The 12,900-nt window shown below is 35.6% G+C and overlaps 1 long non-coding RNA gene across 2 annotated transcripts in view; it reads right to left on the bottom strand.

Annotated features, from left to right (window-relative positions):
- Positions 1–6,886: 6,886 nt before the first annotated feature.
- Positions 6,887–12,900, bottom strand: part of LOC118215771 — a 55,682-nt gene continuing 49,668 nt past the window's right edge. For both annotated transcript variants that reach the window (XR_004762886.1, XR_004762887.1), the window contains 2 exons: positions 12,411–12,452; positions 6,887–8,129 (listed from right to left, as the gene is read on the bottom strand). This is a non-coding gene — a long non-coding RNA (uncharacterized LOC118215771). The remainder of the gene's footprint in view (positions 8,130–12,410; positions 12,453–12,900) is intronic.

Below are 12,900 nucleotides of genomic sequence, written 5' to 3'. Positions count from 1 at the left end.
CCGTAGTAGAATAAAACTGTTTCCCATGCCATCTAGAAGAAGAATTTGCATATTTAGAATTTTTGCATCATTTTCCATTTTTGGACATAAGTGTATAGGCTTATGTTTTTTTTCCCAATTTTCCACATGAAAAAACGTTTTTTCCTCATAAATGTCTTAATACTAATATCTGATCACTCATTTCACCACTGTAGTAGAATACAACTGTTTCCCATGCCATCTAGAAGAAGAATTTGCATATTTAGAATTTTTGCATTATTTTCCATTCTTGGACATAAGTGTATAGGCTTATGTTTTTTCCCAATTTTCCACATAAAAAACGTTTTTCCTCATGAATGTCTTAAAACTAATTTCTGATCACTCATTTCACCACCGTAGTAGAATAAAACTGTTTCCCATGCCATCTAGAAGAGGAATTTGCATATTTAGAATTTTTGCATTATTTTCCATTCTTGGACATAAGTGTATAGGCTTATGTTTTTTCCCAATTTTCCCAATGAATAGGTTTTTCTTCATAAATGTCTCGAAGATAATTCCTGCTCACTCATTTCACCACCGTAGTAGAATAAAACTGTTTCCCATGCCATCTAGAAGAGGAATTTGCATATTTAGAATTTTTGCATTATTTTCCATTCTTGGACATAAGTGTATAGGCTTATGTTTTTTCCCAATTTTCCACATAAAAAACGTTTTTTCTCATAAATGTCTTAAAACTAATATCTGATCACTAATTTCACCACAGTAGTAGAATAAAACTGTTTCCCATGCCATCTAGAAGAGGAATTTGCATATTTAGAATTTTTGCATTATTTTCCATTCTTGAACATAAGTGTATAGGCTTATGTTTTTTCCCAATTTTCCACATGAATAGGTTTTTCTTCATAATGTCTCGAAGATAATTCCTGCTCACTCATTTCACCACCGTAGTAGAATAAAACTGTTTCCCATGCCATCTAGAAGAGGAATTTGCATATTTAGAATTTTTGCATCATTTTCCATTTTTGGACATAAGTGTATAGGCTTATGTTTTTTCCCAATTTTCCACATGAAAAAACGTTTTTCTTCATAAATGTCTTAATACTAATTTCTGATCACTCATTTCACCTCTGTAGTAGAATACAACTGTTTCCCATGCCATCTAGAAGAAGAATTTGCATATTTAGAATTTTTGCATCATTTTCCATTTTTGGACATAAGTGTATAGGCTTATGTTTTTTCCCAATTTTCCACATGAAAAAACGTTTTTCCTCATGAATGTCTTAAAACTAATTTCTGATCACTCATTTCACCTCTGTAGTAGAATACAACTGTTTCCCATGCCATCTAGAAGAAGAATTTGCATATTTAGAATTTTTGCATCATTTTCCATTTTGGACATAAGTGTATAGGCTTATGTTTTTTCCCAATTTTCCACATAAAAAACGTTTTTCCTCATGAATGTCTTAAAACTAATTTCTGATCACTCATTTCACCACCGTAGTAGAATAAAACTGTTTCCCATGCCATCTAGAAGAGGAATTTGCATATTTAGAATTTTTGCATTATTTTCCATTCTTGGACATAAGTGTATAGGCTTATGTTTTTTCCCAATTTTCCACATAAAAAACGTTTTTCCTCATGAATGTCTTAAAACTAATTTCTGATCACTCATTTCACCACTGTAGTAGAATAAAACTGTTTCCCATGCCATCTAGAAGAAGAATTTGCATATTTAGAATTTTTGCATCATTTTCCATTTTTGGACATAAGTGTATAGGCTTATGTTTTTTTCCCAATTTTCCACATAAAAAACGTTTTTCCTCATGAATGTCTTAAACTAATTTCTGATCACTCATTTCACCACCGTAGTAGAATAAAACTGTTTCCCATGCCATCTAGAAGAAGAATTTGCATATTTAGAATTTTTGCATCATTTTCCATTTTTGGACATAAGTGTATAGGCTTATGTTTTTTCCCAATTTTCCACATAAAAAACGTTTTTCCTCATGAATGTCTTAAAACTAATTTCTGATCACTCATTTCACCACCGTAGTAGAATAAAACTGTTTCCCATGCCATCTAGAAGAAGAATTTGCATATTTAGAATTTTTGCATCATTTTCCATTTTTGGACATAAGTGTATCGGCTTATGTTTTTTTCCCAATTTTCCACATGAAAAAACGTTTTTCCTCATAAATGTCTTAATACTAATATCTGATCACTCATTTCACCACTGTAGTAGAATACAACTGTTTCCCATGCCATCTAGAAGAAGAATTTGCATATTTAGAATTTTTGCATTATTTTCCATTCTTGGACATAAGTGTATAGGCTTATGTTTTTTCCCAATTTTCCACATAAAAAACGTTTTTCCTCATGAATGTCTTAAAACTAATTTCTGATCACTCATTTCACCACCGTAGTAGAATAAAACTGTTTCCCATGCCATCTAGAAGAGGAATTTGCATATTTAGAATTTTTGCATTATTTTCCATTCTTGGACATAAGTGTATAGGCTTATGTTTTTTCCCAATTTTCCACATAAAAAACGTTTTTTCTCATAAATGTCTTAAAACTAATATCTGATCACTAATTTCACCACAGTAGTAGAATAAAACTGTTTCCCATGCCATCTAGGAGAGGAATTTGCATATTTAGAATTTTTGCATTATTTTCCATTCTTGAACATAAGTGTATAGGCTTATGTTTTTTCCCAAAGTTCCAAATGAATAGGTTTTTCTTCATAAATGTCTTAATACTAATTTCTGATCACTCATTTCACCACCGTAGTAGAATAAAACTGTTTCCCATGCCATCTAGAAGAGGAATTTGCATATTTAGAATTTTTGCATTATTTTCCATTCTTGAACATAAGTGTATAGGCTTATGTTTTTTCCCAATTTTCCAAATGAATAGGTTTTTCTTCATAAATGTCTCGAAGATAATTCCTGCTCACTCATTTCACCACCGTAGTAGAATAAAACTGTTTCCCATGCCATCTAGAAGAGGAATTTGCATATTTAGAATTTTTGCATCATTTTCCATTTTTGGACATAAGTGTATAGGCTTATGTTTTTTCCCAATTTTCCACATGAAAAAACGTTTTTCTTCATAAATGTCTTAATACTAATTTCTGATCACTCATTTCACCTCTGTAGTAGAATACAACTGTTTCCCATGCCATCTAGAAGAAGAATTTGCATATTTAGAATTTTTGCATCATTTTCCATTTTTGGACATAAGTGTATAGGCTTATGTTTTTTCCCAATTTTCCAAATGAATAGGTTTTTCCTCATGAATGTCTTAAAACTAATTTCTGATCACTCATTTCACCACCGTAGTAGAATAAAACTGTTTCCCATGCCATCTAGAAGAGGAATTTGCATATTTAGAATTTTTGCATTATTTTCCATTCTTGGACATAAGTGTATAGGCTTATGTTTTTTCCCAATTTTCCACATAAAAAACGTTTTTCCTCATGAATGTCTTAAAACTAATTTCTGATCACTCATTTCACCACCGTAGTAGAATAAAACTGTTTCCCATGCCATCTAGAAGAAGAATTTGCATATTTAGAATTTTTGCATCATTTTCCATTTTTGGACATAAGTGTATAGGCTTATGTTTTTTCCCAAATTTCCAAATGAATAGGTTTTTCTTCATAAATGTCTTAAAACTAATTTCTGATCACTCATTTCACCACTGTAGTAGAATAAAACTGTTTCCCATGCCATCTAGAAGAAAAATTTGCATATTTAGAATTTTTGCATCATTTTCCATTTTTGGACATAAGTGTATAGGCTTATGTTTTTTCCCAATTTTCCACATAAAAAACGTTTTTCCTCATGAATGTCTTAAAACTAATTTCTGATCACTCATTTCACCACCGTAGGAGAATAAAACTGTTTCCCATGCCATCTAGAAGAGGAATTTGCATATTTAGAATTTTTGCATTATTTTCCATTCTTGGACATAAGTGTATAGGCTTATGTTTTTTCCCAATTTTCCCAATGAATAGGTTTTTCTTCATAAATGTCTCGAAGATAATTCCTGCTCACTCATTTCACCACCGTAGTAGAATAAAACTGTTTCCCATGCCATCTAGAAGAGGAATTTGCATATTTAGAATTTTTGCATTATTTTCCATTCTTGGACATAAGTGTATAGGCTTATGTTTTTTCCCAATTTTCCACATAAAAAACGTTTTTCCTCATAAATGTCTTAAAACTAATATCTGATCACTAATTTCACCACAGTAGTAGAATAAAACTGTTTCCCATGCCATCTAGAAGAGGAATTTGCATATTTAGAATTTTTGCATTATTTTCCATTCTTGAACATAAGTGTATAGGCTTATGTTTTTTCCCAATTTTCCCAATGAATAGGTTTTTCTTCATAAATGTCTCGAAGATAATTCCTGCTCACTCATTTCACCACCGTAGTAGAATAAAACTGTTTCCCATGCCATCTAGAAGAGGAATTTGCATATTTAGAATTTTTGCATTATTTTCCATTCTTGGACATAAGTGTATAGGCTTATGTTTTTTCCCAATTTTCCACATAAAAAACGTTTTTCCTCATAAATGTCTTAAAACTAATATCTGATCACTAATTTCACCACAGTAGTAGAATAAAACTGTTTCCCATGCCATCTAGAAGAGGAATTTGCATATTTAGAATTTTTGCATTATTTTCCATTCTTGAACATAAGTGTATAGGCTTATGTTTTTTCCCAATTTTCCAAATGAATAGGTTTTTCTTCATAAATGTCTCGAAGATAATTCCTGCTCACTCATTTCACCACCGTAGTAGAATAAAACTGTTTCCCATGCCATCTAGAAGAGGAATTTGCATATTTAGAATTTTTGCATTATTTTCCATTCTTGGACATAAGTGTATAGGCTTATGTTTTTTCCCAATTTTCCACATAAAAAACGTTTTTCCTCATGAATGTCTTAAAACTAATTTCTGATCACTCATTTCACCACCGTAGTAGAATAAAACTGTTTCCCATGCCATCTAGAAGAGGAATTTGCATATTTAGAATTTTTGCATCATTTTCCATTTTTGGACATAAGTGTATAGGCTTATGTTTTTCCCCAATTTTCCACATGAAAAAACGTTTTTCTTCATAAATGTCTTAATACTAATTTCTGATCACTCATTTCACCTCTGTAGTAGAATACAACTGTTTCCCATGCCATCTAGAAGAAGAATTTGCATATTTAGAATTTTTGCATCATTTTCCATTTTTGGACATAAGTGTATAGGCTTATGTTTTTTCCCAATTTTCCACATAAAAAACGTTTTTCCTCATGAATGTCTTAAAACTAATTTCTGATCACTCATTTCACCACCGTAGTAGAATAAAACTGTTTCCCATGCCATCTAGAAGAGGAATTTGCATATTTAGAATTTTTGCATTATTTTCCATTCTTGGACATAAGTGTATAGGCTTATGTTTTTTCCCAATTTTCCCAATGAATAGGTTTTTCTTCATAAATGTCTCGAAGATAATTCCTGCTCACTCATTTCACCACCGTAGTAGAATAAAACTGTTTCCCATGCCATCTAGAAGAGGAATTTGCATATTTAGAATTTTTGCATTATTTTCCATTCTTGGACATAAGTGTATAGGCTTATGTTTTTTCCCAATTTTCCACATAAAAAACGTTTTTTCTCATAAATGTCTTAAAACTAATATCTGATCACTAATTTCACCACAGTAGTAGAATAAAACTGTTTCTCATGCCATCTAGAAGAGGAATTTGCATATTTAGAATTTTTGCATTATTTTCCATTCTTGAACATAAGTGTATAGGCTTATGTTTTTTCCCAATTTTCCAAATGAATAGGTTTTTCTTCATAAATGTCTCGAAGATAATTCCTCCTCACTCATTTCACCACCGTAGTAGAATAAAACTGTTTCCCATGCCATCTAGAAGAGGAATTTGCATATTTAGAATTTTTGCATTATTTTCCATTCTTGAACATAAGTGTATAGGCTTATGTTTTTTCCCAATTTTCCACATAAAAAACGTTTTTCCTCATGAATGTCTTAAAACTAATTTCTGATCACTCATTTCACCACCGTAGTAGAATAAAACTGTTTCCCATGCCATCTAGAAGAGGAATTTGCATATTTAGAATTTTTGCATCATTTTCCATTTTTGGACATAAGTGTATAGGCTTATGTTTTTTCCCAATTTTCCACATGAAAAAACGTTTTTCTTCATAAATGTCTTAATACTAATTTCTGATCACTCATTTCACCTCTGTAGTAGAATACAACTGTTTCCCATGCCATCTAGAAGAAGAATTTGCATATTTAGAATTTTTGCATCATTTTCCATTTTTGGACATAAGTGTATAGGCTTATGCATTTTCCCATTTTTCTACAAAAACACATTTTTCTTCGTAAATGTCTTCACTGTGATAGGTACTCACATTTTTCTAACCCAAGAATATACTTAAACATGATTCTGAGCAATTGGATTCATCTTATATGTTTCCTTTTCTACAAAGAATATGGAGAGAACATATAAAGAGAATGGAATATAGTCAGTTCATTCAATATGTTTTGTTTTGCCAATTGTTTTGAAAATTCATTTCATTTGAAAAAGTCAGTACATGTATTCTTACATCCCATAAATTCAATAATTTGGCTAATTTGAAACAAAGAACTAAACCATTACCCATTTATCTTCTGAAGCTGAACTTGCTTCAACCCTAACATGTATCCCTAACCCTATCCCGATTTCCATCGATATTATTACACAAGATTTACCTCCAAAATTGTAACCACTTCTTTTAGCTAGTCAGTGGGCCAGTGACCGAACTAGCCTAGCCTCCAGTTTATTGAAAACCTTTTTATTTTTTATTTTTATTTTTTTATAAACAAAGCCTCTTCCTAATATCTTACTTTATTCTTACCATGAGTCAACTTTGAATGTGCAAACTTTATAAAAGGATACAAGATGTGTAATGCATTCATGGGTAGGTTTTTGAGTTATAACAATTCCACTGTTAAGATAAATGTTTACATTTACCTAATACAAATCTACACTAGTATTCACAAAGGTCACAGCATGTTGGATTGTATTCTTTCCCTCAAATATTCATTAGGTTTCTTGAAATGATGTATACCCATCCCATTGTACAGCAAAAACCCATTTCCAAATATGAATCAATTCACATAATAAGACAATATTCGTACCCACACACATCTAAGCAAAGATACAACATTATATGCTTTTTCCCCAAACACATATTCAATCATTTAAGAGCATAATCTTACCTTCAAATATTCACATAACAGTCTTAACCACAAACATCTTCCACACAGAAAAAACATATTTTATCTGAAAATATTCATGCATTCAAAATGTGACTCTCAGATACATTCCCAAATACAAAAAATATGTTTTAACTCCAAATAATTTATATACCAGTTGAGTTACGGATTCTAGATTTAGAATGTTGATTTCAACTTTATTATGATTTGTAAAATGGAAACAAAACATAAATGTTGTAAAATGGAAACATGTATAAAAATTAAGTTAGCTGACTAACTAACTGGTTTCTTGATGTAAAAAAGTAAAACAATTAATCAACCACCATCAAAAATTAACCAACCAACATCAAAAACAACAAAAATGGAATGAAATGGCAGTGGTAACTCTAACGCAGTGCATTTGTATTCACTTTCTGTCGCTTTATGTCATATAAACAATACAGGACATGATGCTATGCGAAAGTCACAGCACCTCTGTGCATGTCTTGTCCCCAATCTGGCTGAGATGTCAGACATATCATTCACCCTATTGTCCACTTTAGTCCAAGGTGATCCACCATGGTAGTGCAGTCTTCTGGATATGATAAGTTGCTTGGACACCTGTAACCTTGGTCCTCCTTTGCAGTATGTATAGGCTGTATGGAGTCCCTCTGGCAGGCAGCTCCAGGACTTCAGTCTCTTTTAGTGAATCCAGGCATCACAGTTTTCACAGAGCTGACACAAAGAAGTTGAGGGCTCCATAGACAGGAACAGAACCCAGTTGCACAGAAAGCAGTGTGAACGCTGCCCAGCTGTGGGTGGCACTGGAGGGTCAGGGCAACACAGAGTTCTGCTCCACTGCAGCTGCACTGAAGTCCTGCAAATGGAACACAGAATCATACAACCATTTTGGAACTAACTGCCACTGCAATAATGTTCAGACGTAGCCTACTGCACTACTACGCACCTTCTCCTGCTCCTATCATCCCTCAGCTTTTCATCTCTGCGCTCCTGGGCTACCTGAGGCTTTGGGTGTGTCCTCACTTTCATATTCCTCACCCCAGTTACACTACCCCAGGTCTCCAACATCTAATCATTGATTGGTTCCAACAGTGCTACAGATTTTCAAATGAGCCCAACCATTAATATCTAATCTCTTCATAGTGGAATATGATGTGTTATGTGCACCCAATGAATGACCTGAATTTTGATGTTTGTATGGTCCTCTTTGTACGATTCGTTGCATAATACAGCCTTGCTATAACAGTCCTTTGTGTTTGCCTCTTCTTGTCCTTGTTTGGCAGTGCGCTCATTGTTGAATTCCACAGAGATAAACAGCTTTACAAATGCAAAATTATTCCAAGGCAGATAATTAGCAGCGGAAACAATCAGAAGTATGAATAATAATCCACATTTGAACCATTATAATATCTAACCATGGGAATATGATGTATCCCAGCTCACAGAGAAACAAGCTTATCAAATAAAGCTTTGCAAATGTGTGGTGAATTAAACAAGTCAATCATTTTTTATACGAGTGCAGAGCCCCAAGGAGAATAAATAAGCAATCATCACATCACGCAGGAAAAGAAAATGGGCACAGTGCACAATTAAACAGGGCCCAGTTCTGCCAGCGCTGCAAGCACGGGGCACAGTAATGAGCTGTATGTGGAGAGAGGCGGAGAGAGCACATTGTGATTGGCTGGTGACATCAACGTGTCCCCGGCGTTCCACGTGACAGACAGAAATGGAGACAGACAGAGAGACAGGGCCTGGGATCCGTTTGGTTCTGCTAGGGACTGTGCGCTTCAGGCTTTGAAAGGCAAGTCAAAGCTATTAACTATTCAATCCTATAAAAGAGGGGGGTGAAGGCGTGAAAGGTTGCGGACCAAAGCACTTTTGGTCCAGTGCATTAAAAGCCTAGTCTAGAGCTCTGCCTCAGCGTGAAAAATAAATAGATTGCCTCCCAGGAAGATGGCTGCTCAATTTTTTTTCTTTAATAACAGCAATCTGCTGTGAAAATCTAATCCCAAGTACCATTTACGCTGCATCCAGATAACTTCTGCTCGGAAAAGCGTACAATATGAATATTTCATTCCCTGATACCCAAATAAATAGCGCAAGCTTTCAATCAATCAGGAGACCTTCTAGGTGGAAGTGAACTGGAAGGGAAAATTGCTAATGAACACCATGCTCTCAGAAATGCACATCTTACCATGCCTGCCTTTTTTTTTCTTACTTTTGCAAAAAAAAAAAAAAAGCCAGCACTATAAAAGGCCTGTCTAAGGCTTTCCACACAGAGCGCTCAAGGAGAAATAACCTTGCCCAGATCCTTATCTGTGGAAATACTTTTGAACTTTTATATATTCTCTCCATGCAACCGTGAGAAGATAATGTCTGTCGCAGATACATTTTCAATCCTCTTACGTTTATTATATATTTATAAGGACAAATCAAGTGTGAGCATGGTCCCTTCATTTTCTCCTCGTCAGTCAGCTCCAACATTGTCACTAAAGAGAAAAGCAGCCGTGGACTGGCTCGCTTTAATTTTTCTGCTCGTCCCGTCCCTCGCCAGGCTGAATTAGTTTGTGCGTATCTGTGCACGCAGGCCAATGCTGGCTCTCTAGAAGGCTCTGAAAGCTGGGCTAATGACAGTTAATGAAACCTGGGGAGCCATGCAGAAGGAGCAGCTCAGAGCTGGTTCTCTGTCTGTACACCTGGGGGGGGTGAGGGGCTTTCTATGTGATAAATAAACAAAAACACAGTGTGGAAATGGACTGAGCTCCCATGGCTATTCATATGCAATTTACTTATCTATTTATTTATATTTGCTTATTGCCCACTTTCAGACTGCATCTCCAGGCTCCCTGCTGGTTTTTCGGATGTCCCAGAACATTAGCTGAGGTTCAGTTAGTTACCCAGCAGCCCTAATGGAGAGTGTTTGGATTGCCTTACTGCAGGTCACTGGGCCTCACTTATAAATGTGCAGTCATTTCAGATGGGTGGTCTGGCAGTGATCTGAGCAGCTTAAAAACAATCCTTCAGAAATTGCCACTGCACAAGTTCTTCCCTAAACTTTCTCTCATGGCGAATATTTGTGTTGCGAACAAAAGAAGAGGATTTCAGTTGCCCTATGTTCATACAGGAAGCGTGTAAGCTTTATTTCCTCTAGAAATTTCTGTGCTGAAAGGATTGCGGGCCAGCTTGCGCGAATCATTCAGGCAGTATGGGTTGGGGCGAGAGTTTGGCCGGCGTGTGGGGGTAAAGTGATGAGTGCAGGAGACCAGATATCAGAACAAACAATGGGAATGAAAGGAGAAAGCCAGGAGACAGACAGAAGCCCCTCATCAGCTCAGTAAACACCAGCGATAGATTGCACTCAGACAGACAGCTACAGCCATGGCTCTGTCTGTCCACCAAAAGTTTGGTTCCATTCCAAACTTCTCCCTTTTTCAATTTAGAGGATATTGAAGAATCACATCAGAACATATAGAAGTGACCACAAAACTAACTTTAAATTCCAATATGGCAGTGGTCGAGAGATGAAAAATGCTCAGTACGTGAAGTCAAATAGTAATGTAGACACAATTTCAGTCTTATAAAAATATATAGCTTGTCATGCCCTTCTATGTCTATCTGGCTGATCATGGCAAAAACCTAAAATAAACCACCCTAAGCAATAAATAACTACAATTTTACAACAAATTTAAAATAATAAGTATTAATATTAGTATATCTATTATTTTAATAGTACTAATAAATTTATTAAGCAGCAAACAATTTTTGAAAGGATAAAGAAGAAATGGGGTAAATTCAGATTAACTGAATTATGTTCAACTGTTGTCTGGAATTGTCAGAATAGTATAGTTCAAGTCAATGCTCAGACTAGAAATGTGAATTTCCATTCCTAATGACATATTTCAATGGCAAACTTATATGAGCTCATGGTTTCTGCAAATGTTCTCACTATAACAAAACATTTCTGGTATACAAGTCCCATTTCTCTCAAAAACAGGCATTTTTTTTGTTTGGAAATATTTCTTGAGTAAAAAGCACAAAAAATATGAGTGAAAAGGGAACGGACACATAGTTTCAGAGCACGCCATATCACGAATCTGGATTTGGATTCCTTCTAGAGAAACTCTATGAAACCAGCAGTGGTCAAAGCACATACTCCTCAAGAACAAAAATCTCTCAGTGTCAGAGGACCTTCCCACTGATTGGCCTTCTCTGCGGCCACCTCACGATTTTTCTACTTGGCTGCAGAAATGCATCTTTGCTGTTTGCAGACTCAGTCCCCCAGCGAGACGCGGGACTCGTGGCGGGGAGGGTCCAGCGCCGCGCGGTGAGGGGCACTCTCTCTCTCTCGCTCTCTCTCTCTCACTCACAGCCAGGCGACGCCGGGCCTCCCCTGGCGGCTGCCAACACGCCCTTTACCTCGCTGCAGGTCTTTATGTAAAGGAAGGCCGTCTCAGCGCAGAGCTGGGAGGCAGAGAAAGCGCTAGAAGACGGACTCCGCTACATTAACAGCCTTGCTGCGGGCGGAGAGCTCCAGCGCAGTCTGGGACTTCTAACATCAATCTGCTGGCTCCTCTGTGCTCTCAGGCCCTGATTTCACAGCCAGCTGACACGGACCATTAGCCACAGAAACACATACCGTACAGAGCTATGCTAATCCCACTACAGCAGATACAAGCAGTCAATCAAATAAAAGCTCTCAGAAGTTACAGAACCCAACTTAACTTAAAAAAGTTAATCACGTGAGTGAGTTTTAAATTGACCACATTGTTCCTGTAAAATTAGAAAATTATTTGATGTGTCCAATGAGGCTCTTTCAGCATGGTGCCATAAATGTGGTCTGATGCAACATACAATTCAGTGACCATGTACTCAGTGTGGTTTGGAAAGAAAGTGTAAAAAAGCAGAATTAATGCACTTTCAGTGTGTCAGTCATACATAAAGTGTACCTATATATGCTTTTTAACTATAGATATCGATCTTTTGAATGGGACATTATCATAAGTGCGCATGACTATTTTAAATATGCAGAAAGTGATGGTTTTATGTGAAACTGAATGCGTTAGATTGGCATTTTACTAACTCAAAACAAGCCATGAAATCCAAAGAGAATAGTGAAGTTACAATAGCAAAAACTCACCTTTAATGCCGTTGTTTGGTTTCACCTTGACATGTCAAGACCCTGTAAATAGTGTTAGAAAACAGTAATTAAAGTGCAGTCGGTGATGTATGCAGATACGGTGCAGTTAATTAACACTCATTTGAACTTACCTTGCTTCTCGTCACAATCCTGTTGGCAAATGGTCATTAGAGCATGAAGTACTTAGACTTAGAACACTGGTATTAAACAGTCATTAAAGTAACAGTTGATAGGTTTATATTCCTGTTAATAACCCGGAATTAAAGCCCAACTGTAAAAGCATATGTAGTCCACAGTGTGACAGTGGTGCTATTAAACCATCAGACAACATGGTAATAAGTGTGAGTAATCCTTTTATTCTACAAATATCAGAGCATGCAATATTTGTGGTAAACAAAGCATTATTACAGCATGGAGCCTATTAATAAAGTATGTGTTACAGTCCAGTTTAAGGAGCAATTCACAACACTTAGTTCAGTCCATATGTTGT

Source organism: Anguilla anguilla, chromosome 16, assembly GCF_013347855.1.
Source record: "Anguilla anguilla isolate fAngAng1 chromosome 16, fAngAng1.pri, whole genome shotgun sequence".
NCBI lineage: Eukaryota > Metazoa > Chordata > Actinopteri > Anguilliformes > Anguillidae > Anguilla > Anguilla anguilla.
Note: the sequence above shows the minus strand (reverse complement) of the source record. Positions and strands in the feature narration are given on the sequence as shown.